Source organism: Drosophila simulans, chromosome 2R (genome assembly GCF_016746395.2).
Source record: "Drosophila simulans strain w501 chromosome 2R, Prin_Dsim_3.1, whole genome shotgun sequence".
In the NCBI taxonomy this organism is placed as follows: domain Eukaryota; kingdom Metazoa; phylum Arthropoda; class Insecta; order Diptera; family Drosophilidae; genus Drosophila; species Drosophila simulans.
In genome coordinates this window covers 14,516,784-14,529,190 of record NC_052521.2, presented here as the reverse complement: position 1 = coordinate 14,529,190, position 12,407 = coordinate 14,516,784, and the positions used below count along the sequence as shown (strand labels likewise).

Genomic DNA, 12,407 nt, shown 5'->3' with positions numbered 1-12,407 from the left:
ACAGTATGATCTTACGAACGAATGGCTAATAACTGAAGGATTCCATATACTCTTACCAAAGAGAAAGGAAATAAGGGAATCCTTGCGGCATTCTGAACTCCCCATGTACGTCAAAGTGTACATAAAAGTGCTGGACGATGACTGTATGTGTGTGTTTGTTATTTTCATTCGGCTGGTGCAACTGGGATTTACTTTTTGTGCCCCCGGCATCCTGGACTCATGGACTCATGGATCCGTGGACTCATGGACTCATGGCGATGGAACGAAGCGCGTAAATTTAAATTAGCAGCAACACCACACATGGCTTCTCTGCTTTCCAGTATGCGTGTGTGTGTGTGTGCGTGTATATGAAATTACGCATACGCCACGTTGCACCACATTTTGACTACTTCATTACCATGTTTAATCAGATCATTGCGTGTCTGCCATAGTGGCTGTCTCTTTCTCATTGGCTCCAGCTGTCTCTCTCTCTTTGTATCTGCACCTCTCTCTCCCACCCACCGCATGTGTGGGGCAGACCAGTTCATCAGTCAACCGCACTTTGGCCCCCTTTCTCCACCGCCAGTGCAATCATTTAAATGCTGTGCATTAATATTTCACACACACATACGCACGCACGCATGCACGCATTTTGGCCGCTCTGAACACTACACACTATCGCTGTTTTAGTGTTTTAAATAACAATTTGGTTTAGCATAAATTTACGCATGTTTTTGCATCGCTTGGGGGCTAAAACTGAAACGGCGGGAGCTGAAAGTTGCTTTCCCCATCATTTTTGGTAGCTTTTGCTACTGCTTTTGTTGTTGTCGCTGCCATTATTCTAATTGTTATAGTTGCTCGCCACGGGGAGGATAGTGCGGATATACGATGGTAATGGCAACTGTTTGGGTTTGACTTGCAAATGTAAATGTCGAAATTGCTGACAGACAGTTTGGAGTTGGGCTAAAAACGAGCTAAAATGCGAATTGGCGAATGCGATTTTCACGGAACGCGAAATTAATGGCATGGCAGAATAGTAAAGCAACTTCTTATAATTTTTCGAGACATAATAATACCTTTCAAGAAATGAATGCTAATTAAAGAGCTAGTGCATTTTTGTAATATGTATACAAATCCATTTCGACATTTCTCGCAATTTACAGATGTTACGCTCGATTAGAGACCACCAGCTGGAAGGACTTGTCTTTATTGACTTTCGCTCATTTCATCTGAATGGCATTCTGACATATGCCAAGTGTGCGCTGTCCTTTCCAAACCCCTATCTATATCTGTATCGGGCTTTATGTGGCGTTTTGCCTTCGCCTGATTTATGCACATCAATAACACGAGGCGAAACAACAGGCATAAATCAGTTCGCAGGCGAGACACGCACACACAATGGCCAAAGCAAATATTTGACTAATTTCCAAGATAGCCAAGTACAAAGCGGCTGACAAAAGAAGACAATAGATGGCCGGAATGGCCAGGAGTGGCCTTAAAACAAACTTGGTCAAACAAAGTTACGGCCTCTGCGGCTGACACATCGAAGAGAATGGTGGCTTATAGATACATGAACATAATTAGGAACGAGTCGTTTAATTGATGGTTTAAACAAGCTCACAAGCGAAAACTTTGCACTTGGCTTGTTTATTAATGCCTCGTTGTGTTGCAGCCATGTCAGCCTGCTTATTTAGCTCATTTATTTTGAATGACAGCATTGGCTAGCTGCTGCACTTGTGGTCAAGAGCAGGAAGGCGAGATATGGCCAAATGTCTGTAGTCTGGCTGTCTGTAGTCTGGCTGTCTGCAGTCTGTAGTAGTCTGCATTAATTTTCAGCTTAAATTACGCTTCAAACACGCATGCATACTTTCAGGCGTCGCTCTCTCTCTCCCTCTCACACACACTCACTCTCTCTCTCTCTCTCGTTGCGGTTGCTGGAAAATTTATTAGCTGCAGTTGCTGCAGCTCGGAAAACTCAACAGCACCACCCCACACACCTACCACCATCACCTCCGCCTGCGGTTGCACCTGCATCTAAGCTGATTGTCAGTTATCTGTGCATCTTTGTAGTTGTGCGGATTAATTATAGCCTCCTTGTTTAGTTTATAGAGTTGTCTAGCGGCATTTGAATTTGCATTTCCATTTGATGATGACACCCCGCACCCGAAAAAGTGGCCAAATAAATTCGGGGCTTAACAGCGCTGCTGCACGCAACTAATTAGCTGTCAAAATAGCACAAAATCAACTGCCACGAAAAGTGGTAAAACGGGAGGAATATTCAGTGGCTGCGCAAACAGTGAGAGGAAAATATAATATTTAATAAGCAGTGGAATAAATAGGTATATCACAGAGGATAGGATGGAAATAATCTACAAAATATATGAGCTAAAAATTGTGAAGTTGCTCTATCGGTTTAAACCCTTCTTTTAAATACTTTATATTTAATTTAAACAAGCTAATATTACATCTCAAAAAAATGTTGCATGCCACTGAAGCTTTAAGAAATGTGACTAAATATACCTAAGCATACAACAATAACCATTTGTTGCCGTGTGTTTGTGTTGAAGTCAAAAAGTTTGTCCAGCGTTTGAAAAAGGGATGGAGTACGGAGTTTTTCGGACTCGGTCTGTGTGCATAATCGAGCGGATACAATCATTTTAATAGACACGCCGGTGTTATAATTTATATGCAAGCGTATCCGTTTGCTCCTCCACTACCAACCCGAAAAATGTGGTAGATACTAGGCTGCGTGTGGATATCTCCTGGACCTGGTCCTCCTCGACCAAAGCTGGAACACATTTCTATGCCATTTGCATATCGTCCCTGCCCTGCCCTTTGTGTGCTGCTGCTATATGACTTTGTCTGGCCATTATTGTGTTAATTTTCAGTTTGATATGCAGAAGGGGTGCAGCGGGCAAGAGGGGGGCACCACACAGGACATTAAGGATGTGTGTGAGCAGGGACAATATGGTGAATGGCAAAAAAGTTTCCACTGTGGCGAAAAACAATGTGAAATATTTGTCGCTTGTTGGTTGCTCTTTGCGATGATTGCGCATGATAAAAGCAATCGTGATGAATGTGGGTATTTTTGGGCATAGGTGTTTTGAATGGGGGGTCTTTTGAACTTTTCAGGATTCTCTACCATACTGGAATATGGTATGTACTTTTAATTAGCTTAATTTAGAACTACTATGCTCTGAAAATTGTTCATATATTTCAGAAGCCCTGGCCACATACATACTTAATCTGATTAATTACGAACATAAACTATTCTTGCTGAAATTCGGGACTCAAAAATATAAGTGGCTTAAAGTGCAAAATACCCATTCAAAATATGATGGAACAAACACAATTATGAGTAAATAAATACAAAAAATTCAGCACATACACTCGTGCGAGCGGCAATATAATTTAATTAACAATATACAGAGGCGATTGGGGAAAAAACAATGAAAAATGTAAAAAAAATATAAACGCATTTATGCAAAATGAACTGCCAACAATAAAAGCGAAATGAAGTCATAGCACAACAGTGCAGCTGCAATTAAAGGGAGCCAAATATTAAATTATACAATAAAATTAAAGAGAGAGGAGCGAAGAGGAGGTTAATTTTGAGGACAGCATAATTATGCACTCTTTCTCTCTCTCTCTCTCTTTCGGCAGGACAATGGCCAGGCAATGAGAGATAAATATCAGCGATTAATTTGAAATTTATTGCATGCATTTAATAATTTATTAGTGCGTGAGCGCGAGTCGGGCTTTGTTCCTTGTTGCTATTGCAATTTATGTGCGGTGCATCACCAGCCACGCACACATGCAACAACAACACCTTCGAGCGCATATTGCGCATACGCCGCATTGTTCGCAGCAGCAGTAGCGCAGCAAACGTTAATCGTGCCCATCCCTCGGAAAATGGGAAACTGCCGGGCGATGGGGTGCCGCCGGGGGCAGGGGGTTAAACAATTGCATTTAAATTGCATGCCTCGCTGTTTGACTCTTGGCACGGCACTACATACATTCATATCTGTATGCAACGCATTTTGGGGCCATAAATAAAAGGCAAACAACTCAATTTACATTGCGTGTGGGGGGAACTTAATAGGAGCAGGAAGTGTTCGACGAACAGGCCCAAATATCTGACCGATTTAGTGTCCGATTTTCCCCTAATAATCGCCCCCGAAATCCATTACAAGTGGCCGCAATCTCTGGCCATCAATTGCTAATCTTGGCTAATTATTCGAAGCCAGCTGCAAGAATTCATTGCTTATCCCCCAGCCAAAACAAAAGTGGCGGAGGTTCTCCCTCATCAACTCAACTCAGTTCGGACGTTTTCCATAGATTTAAACAAAAACTTTTTAATTAAAAACTTTTTGTGCCCCTTTCCCCATTTTTTCCACCGCTCTCCTGCATTGCGTTTTCCAGATCTGCCCCTTTTTTTTTGTATTTTGTTTCTGCCTCTGCAGTTTTATTTTATTTATTTTTTTATGCGTCTTTTGGCTGGCATTTGTCTGAAAGCCTTTGGGGCTTCAACCGCAACGCAGAATAAAAAAAAAAAAGTACAAATAATCAGAGAAACAAACTCGATTTGTTGTTGCTACTGTGGCGGCGGCAACAATTAAAATTGCGCCACTGAGCGCCACTTTCGGCCATTGGCAGTGGGGGCGGGTGCGAGGGTGGGCGTGCCAGCTCCAACATCACCACTTAATGTCACATTTCATTAGGTAGCTGGCAACAAAAAACAACAACAAAAACTCAGAAACATAAAAATTGCACGGCAAAAGGCGAGGAAAAAACCGAAGTTCAACCGCTGGGAATTCCGAGCAAATCGCTGAGTCTTTGTGGGTGCTTTCCAGCCATGAATGCTGGCAAGTGTTTGTGGCTAATAAAGAAAATGTGTTGCATAACTTGTGGCTAGCCGGCAACGATTGGTGGAAAGGTAGAAGGTAGAAAGAAATTAAATTGCAGCAGAGGGGTAAAAACCAAAATATCCTTTGATGCAATTAATCTCGGGACATCTGCGGGATTTTTTCAAAGCCAGAAAAGAATGTTCTTAGTAGAGAAGAAGTTGTGGCTTTTTAAGAAGGCAAAACCTCGTATTATATAAGCGAATTCCCCCTTTAATCTGTTAATATCAAGCAACACTGTTATTGATAAGCAAATCAGTGTCCATCCGTCCAAAAATCTAAATATTCCCCTTCTACTGTTTTGCTGGCTAATTCGGCAAATTTAATTACTAACCAATTATGCACAAATCCATCAGAATTAACCACAATTAAGTAAAAACTTTGTTGCTCACTTTATCGCATTTCGTTTTGGGCTTTTCCCGAGCCTTGTCCTCTCGCTCTCTCGCTTCATTTCAATTATTCAATTTTACACCTTGTGGCATTTCCCAGAAACAAGACAAAAAAAAAAAAAGACGGGCAGTAGAAGTTAAGGGGCTGATGGAAATTTCTAGAGAATTTGGCAGCAGAAGACTTTCATTCTGCTGCGCATTAATCGCCGTCGAAAAGGACGAACTTTTGTCGAGGCTGCTTCTCCACTTTGGAATTCTGCTGGGGGGAAAACGCGCAATGCCAGAGGCGAAAAAAAGGGTGGGGGCGTGCGACAGTTGGAATTTCCAAGAGAGCTCCAAATGAAAAATCGCAAAATTCCTTAAGAAATGCTCCTTCTCCACCAACATAATGAAAAGGACTTTGAAAGAAGGACAAGACAACTATGTCTCGAGTATTTTTGTGGTATAGTAATGATAATTGGAATTCGCCAAAGCAGTTCTAAACAATAACTTAGCAATATTGCTGTATTGGTTCTTATGCTTCGATTCTATTTCACTTCCGCAATGAAAAAGCAGAACGGCATTTGTTAGTATCATCAAGTCTCAAATTGCCCATGCAGTCCATTGAAAAATTGCACACCGACTGCATTTAGTTATAACATGATTAGAGTCTTAATTCCGTTTGTCGCACAATAAATTTTATGTTCTAAATATATCTAATTCTTTACCTTTTCCTCTCACCTGGCTGCCTGCCAACAGAATTTGACTCGAAATAACACTGTCGAGAACTATAATTTGACACGAATTTATTTGTGAGTGGTTTGCTGTGTTTTTCTATTTTTTTCCTTTCCCATCTGCAACAGAACATTTGCAACTAAATTGACAGATGCAAATGTAAGCATATTTATAATTGAATTCGCCATTCGACTTCAATTTCGAATGAAATGCAAAAACGTTGACCAAAAGCCGAATGGAAAATGTTAAATTCCCGTTTGGCCAGCGTAAAATTAACTCATTATAAAATTAATTAAACAATCGCCGGGTGGCTTTGTGCACTCAAATGGAGAAATATGCAGAGTAGATGCCGGGGGGTGTTGGATAATCATGTGTTTGCAATCAGTTTTCAAATCGCCAGCAGCCGGAAAAACCAGCAGCAAACAAAGCAGGGCCTACAGGTCAAAACCAGGGGCTGGGGTGAAAACAATAATAAAATCAATTTGTAATAAACCACATGGGACGCATGAAAAACGCAATAAAAACGCACAGTAGTCGGAAAATGCTGTTGTTGCTTTTGCTGTTGGTGGCCAAAGCAGCAACCGCAAAAGAGCTTTAAAGTGTTGCATACTTTCCGGGGGTAAACATGCGGGTGTTGCAGGGTCGCACTGGCGCAGGGGGCGTGGCAGGAAGTAAAGGGAAATGCAGGAGGCAGCGAAAGGATATTGCGTACGCTTTAAAACATTGACAGGACACGACGGCAAAGCGGAGATTGTATTTAAATAATTTAAATATTCATATGTGCAGCTTGCAATTTAATTGAGAGCAGACATCAACTGTTGGTTAAGCGCGTTATACTTTATGCAATGCATCAATAAAGGTTTCATGGATTTAAAAAACAAAAACATCACATTTAATGGACGGCAGGCATATTCTGCTGCGGAGCAATAAAAAAATGTTTACGGATATAAAATGTATGATTAATGGATTTATAGTTGTCCATAACAAGATGACGAAAAGAAAAACAATAAAAAACATGATTTCAATTCCAATTTTGATAATATCTTATCGGATTTTTATAAATATAACACTATTAGTTTTCGATTGAATTCTTTAAAATACTCCTTCACATTTTACCTCATAGACTGAAACTTTCTCCTCACATAAGTTTCCTCACCGATGGAACCTTCAACGCACGACAACATGCAGGCTACAAAAAACATGCAACAGCAACTGTCGCTCAATTGTTGCAACTTTATGTCACGATGGAAAAACATTTACTTGGTGTCCACAAAGGGGTAAAAAATCCACTCTGCCACCCGCGACATTATTTTTCCGCTGCCTTGTCATTATTATATTTAAAACTCCGTAAAAAAAGGAAAATGGAGAGCACAAAGTCGTTGGCATAGACACACACGTACGTAAATGCAGGTGTGCGGGGTTTTTTGTGTGACACTTAACCACACACACTTTGTACCCACACGTGATGGCAAAAAAGGCTTATATGTTTGTGCGAGATGTATGCATATAAAAATTGCTTCAAGGCTGAGTGGGTGGAAGGGGGGGTGGTTTTGTCTTGGCACCTGTCACACACGTGTACCAAAAAATAAAAAAGTAGAGGCTGTGGAAATTGTCGGGAAAAGAGTTGTTGCTTTTTTCGCTGATGTCGTTTCAAGCCCACTTAAGTCGCACACTTACGCATGTACCAGAATACATACAAATTTCTGTATATAATTTTCATTTTGCCAGAGCATTTTGTAACTCAATTAGCATTTTCATACATACATACATAACTTTTCCAGTTTGAGCTCGTGTCAAAAAAAATAAAACAAGTATCAAATTTTTTTGGGACTGCGGCTTTTGTTGTTCTCGCCCTTAATTAGGTATAAATTAATAGCAAGTGTGATCGTAAGGACACAAAATACTAACTCATTAAAATTTTCTAAAATTGTGAGACAGAGAATTTGAAGGATTTAATAAAATCCATCTTTTCTATCTGTAAGTTTTAATTGACTTGAGTTAATAACTAAGATTTTAACTTGAATTTGTGTGACAGCCAGTTATTTAAAATACAGCTCTTGGTCTTTGGTATGTCACTCTTTTCTCCTTTCGCCCGTTTTGAGTCCTGTAAACATGACTTTACAAGACACATACACACAAACACACACACACACATGCAAACTCGCATGCATTGGCATTTTTGCCAACTTGTAATGCAATTTTGCTGTCAGTCCCTTCTTGATGTCCTGCTCTTTTCAGCTTGTTTGCCGTCGCCTGGCAGTGCATAAATGCCTTTTAAGTCGCTTTAATCTCCTTACATTTCAAGTTGTTTGCTGTTACTGCATAATTAATTAGTGAAAAATAGCAGACAACACGGAGAATAAAAGTGAAAGACGACGGCAAAGTTGCAGAAGCCGACAGACACAAGCATTTGATGAGTGTCAGGATGGCGAAAAGGGAAAAGTGTTGAAAGTCTTGCACTGCCAGCCTGTTTACATTCGGGGCAAAGGCATAAAAAGGACTCACACTCAAACACAGCCAGCCACACACACACTCGCATTCACCGCATCCTTCAGTTTTTCCCCTCGGCGCTTTTCTTCGCTTTCCCTCATTGGTTTCTCCCGCATATTTTTGCTGCTTAGTTTGCAACACTTCTTCTGTGCTTTGTAGCTGATTATTTTAATGAAGCATCTTTGAAAGTATTTGACACGTCTACTTCTACTTTTGTAACCCCTTTTGTATGCCATCAGCACGCATATTACAATATTTAGCAGATTAATTTCTTACTTACAAGATTTAATATCAGGTCAATATAAAGCGAAACTGTACATACCTGTAAATAGAAGAAAATATTATTTAGTATTATGTTGCTATCATAGAAACTAAGTTTAAGATTGGGGACAAATTGCAGAGAAAAAAAGGAAATTAAAATCTAAGTGTATCTTTGTGTGCTTAAAATATTATTTTACTGACATTTTAGGTAGTCTTATGGATATGTCTTTTCATAATTTCTTTTGAAATTTTAAATTCAAGATCCAGCCATATATAAAATAATAGTTGCTAGAACATTTCTCCCTCCATTCTATAAACGAGCTTCAACTTATAATGGCCAGCCAGGGCGTCCTCAAACGCCAGCAAAGATTATGGACTTCATTGTCGACACCTTCTTGTGGCACTTCGGTCCCTTCAATGCCCCTCCCCTGCTGTCATCAGCTTAAGCTGCATGCCTCAAGTGCACTTAATGTGCAACACACACAGTGGCACACGAACTAGAACAAAACTGGGACATTAGCCCGCAGTCTCAGTCGCGTACTTTAAAGCGTAAAACGTAACAGGAAAATTGGTAATTGCTGCAGGTCACCACCGAGACCTTGCAACACCCACCACCCACAACCTATTGCCACCCTCCAAAAACACCTAGAAGAGCACCGCAGCAAAAGCCGCAACAACTTCTCCTACTCGCAGCAGCCATTACCAGCAGAAGGACATGAAGGAGCGGAAGGAGGGCGGCAATTACAGCAATAAGGTGACCAGAAGCTGACTTGGCAGATGTCCTCTAACCTTTCAGTTTTACCACTCATTAATGTCACTGCAGGTCAGATCCGCTTCTGGAATAACGCTCAATCTGGCTTCAATCGAGGAGCTTTCCTTGCCCTTTTGGCAGATTGATTTCAGATTCGCCCGGGCTTGTCTCTTTTATCGGGCGTTATAAAAGGCAATGCCCAACAGTTGCCAAGTAAAAAGGGAGGAAAAAAACTTTTGACACACACTTTAAAAAGCCACAAAATTGCTATGTTCCTCCTGCCGAGTATTGTTTTAATGGCAATGGGGCTGAAAAAGAAAGAATCAGAAGAAGCTGCTATGCGAAAGAAGTTGAAATTCATGCGAAACTTTCAACTTGGGAGTCACTTAGAGGAAAAACGAGGCGATTTTCATGGGATGGAAAAGTCCATCGACATTTGTTTGTACGTCTGCCATTTTTGTTATTTTTTCTGTGTTTTCTACGAGTGTTTTGCCCAAATGTAATTTAGTTTGATGGGCGTGCCGCAGACTAGGACAATTCTGTTTTACATCCCCCATCCGCTCTTGGCACATGTTGCATCATCATGCCAGCGCGCCACCACCACCCCCAAATAAAACCCCTCGGATTGTTCTATCTCCGCGGCATCCTTGGCCACCCATTGGGTTTTATGTGTTTGTAATTAGTTTTTCCAACGGGTAAACTCGAAGGGCGGTTGGCTAATGCGGGGGCGTAACTGTCGTTGCGGAAACGGAAATGAAATTGCTTGCAATCATTTTTCAAAAATAGTAAATGGAATATTTTGTAATTTGAAATTAGCGCCAAGCGAGAAAATCCCTCGCAACGGCGAAAAAGATAATAATAAACAACAGCGGGCGAAATGTTGGGGCTGGGTTGTTTGGATATCTGGCCATTTACAAAATGTGCGTTAAGCATTTCTCGAGCAGCGGGACTTTTAATGAATTTGCGTCTTAAAGCTGCAAGTAATGGCCAAAAAGTCTTGGCTACTTATCGCTCGACAGGGCGATGTTTTTTGCCCACCCCTTAAGGGAAATTGAGTGCTGGCTAATGCCGCAAAAAGAGGCCATGAGTTTGGTTAAGCTCCGCAGATGAAAATTTCAAACGCAGAACATCATAAATTTGGGAGATGGTCGGGGTGATTTTATAGTGTAATGGCCAAAAGGTTTCACGGGCTTTCACAGGCTAAAGAGAAAATACCAAAAAACTTTTAATAGGTAAGCCAAAATTAATTAGGAAACCTCTCGTGGAACATAAAAATATAATATAAGATTAACATAAGATTGACCCAAACCCAAACCCAAACCCATACAAACCATGTCCATAAGAGCGATAAAGCATCAATGCAAAACTGTCCTGGAATCCGTAACACGAAATTCCTTTTCCCCCACAGTCATGCCCCAGACATTATCATCATCATTAAATGTCATTATGTAAATAAAACCAAATAATGGGAAAACGGTTTCAGCCGCTTTCGATTTGGGTAACTTTTCAATAGGACCAAGCAAACTTCGCCGGGCAACGTGAAGAGGCTAATAAAGTTTGGGCCAGGAGCCATAAATATGCGTCGACAATTCCCGCAAGGCAAGCCGATGAAGAAAAGAAGTGGGTTTGGGTGGATAAAGTGTGTGAGCCGATTGCGTGAAGTTGGCATCAAGCAAACAGTGAAGCGGAGACGACAAAGGCGATGCGACAAGATTACGCATACGCCGTGTGTGCTCAGCAAATACGAAATTAGACGCACACGCCGGCATCGGTGACACTCGCCTGTACGTTCCCTTTCTTTCCTTAACTTTCCTCTCCTTTCCTTTATTTGCCTTTTTCCCGGGCCTCTTAAATGCCTCGCTGCGCGCAATGAATTTGTTATGAATTTATATTCGCAGCCGACTGCCGGCGGAGGCCAAATGAAAGTAATAAGTTCCATGTGGATGCATCTTTTCCTCCTCCACGGCAATGGGATAAGAAACGTGCGACAAACGACCATGATTACGCTTTGAGTAAGACAACAGGGGGAGAGATTGTCTGACGCATCCCAGTTACCCCCATTTACCCACTTCCTGGCCAGGTTAACTCCAATTTGAAGGCACATAATGCCGACAATGCTGACAATGTCGTTTGCCTCCACCCCACCGCGGGCGCCAAAAACATTTCTATTTGGCATTGCTTTCGTTTTCAATTTGCCTGCTGCCGCCGTCGTCATCTTCAGCGGGCGGATTGCCTCCAGCAGCTGTCCAAAATAAAGTGGGCAGGGCCATGAGGACAGAATGGAGAAGGAACGTGGCTGTGCTTTTGTCGGCCCTTGCCGTGAAAAACAATAAATATTAAAATAAAATTCGTTAGGTCTCAAGGATGCCATTGTGATCCGATTCGTAAATGCTTAAAGCACCCTGACAGTAATTTGAACATGTAATTTGAATGTTTCCAGCGACATTTCGGCTGGGCATTGGTGGGCAAAACTAAGCGATTGATTCTGCTCCTGTTTCACAAGGGCAAATATTCATTTTACTGCTCGTTCATTAGTATTCGTTACGTTAAGCAAAAGTCATTAATTACTGTGTTTATACAAGGCCAGGAGCAATTCTCGAAATGCTGTCACAAATTGTTTCAGAACCACCATTTAATTTATTTTATTTACAGAAAATGCAAAGAGCCTTATTTCGGTTAATTACTTTAAATGGTAAACAATATAAGTTTACTTAGCTTAAAAAAGATACATAAGCCAGTGAATAAAGGTTATATTTTAACTAGTAAATATGGATTACACTTCCGCATTGTGTGTGCAAATTAAATACGATAATAATGAAGTTGCAGCATAAATAGTATCGACTCTTGTTAACGATTTCTCTCCAGTGAAATTTAAGGCTCAATTTCATGGCGTAGCTTTACAAATTGCATAAACCAAAT

At 41.0% G+C, this 12,407-nt stretch overlaps 1 protein-coding gene across 42 annotated transcripts in view; it reads right to left on the bottom strand.

The window, feature by feature from the left end:
• LOC6734891 (protein muscleblind) overlaps positions 1-12,407 on the bottom strand; it is a 164,291-nt gene that overhangs the window by 72,377 nt on the left and 79,507 nt on the right. Inside the window, exon 1 of one of the 42 annotated variants that reach the window (XM_044922595.1) lies at positions 5,980-6,000. The exons of the other annotated variants lie outside the window; for them this stretch is intronic. The gene's annotated coding sequence lies outside the window, so the exon portion shown is untranslated. Of the gene's footprint in view, positions 1-5,979; positions 6,001-12,407 lie in introns of those variants that run through there. 42 annotated transcript variants of the gene reach the window in all.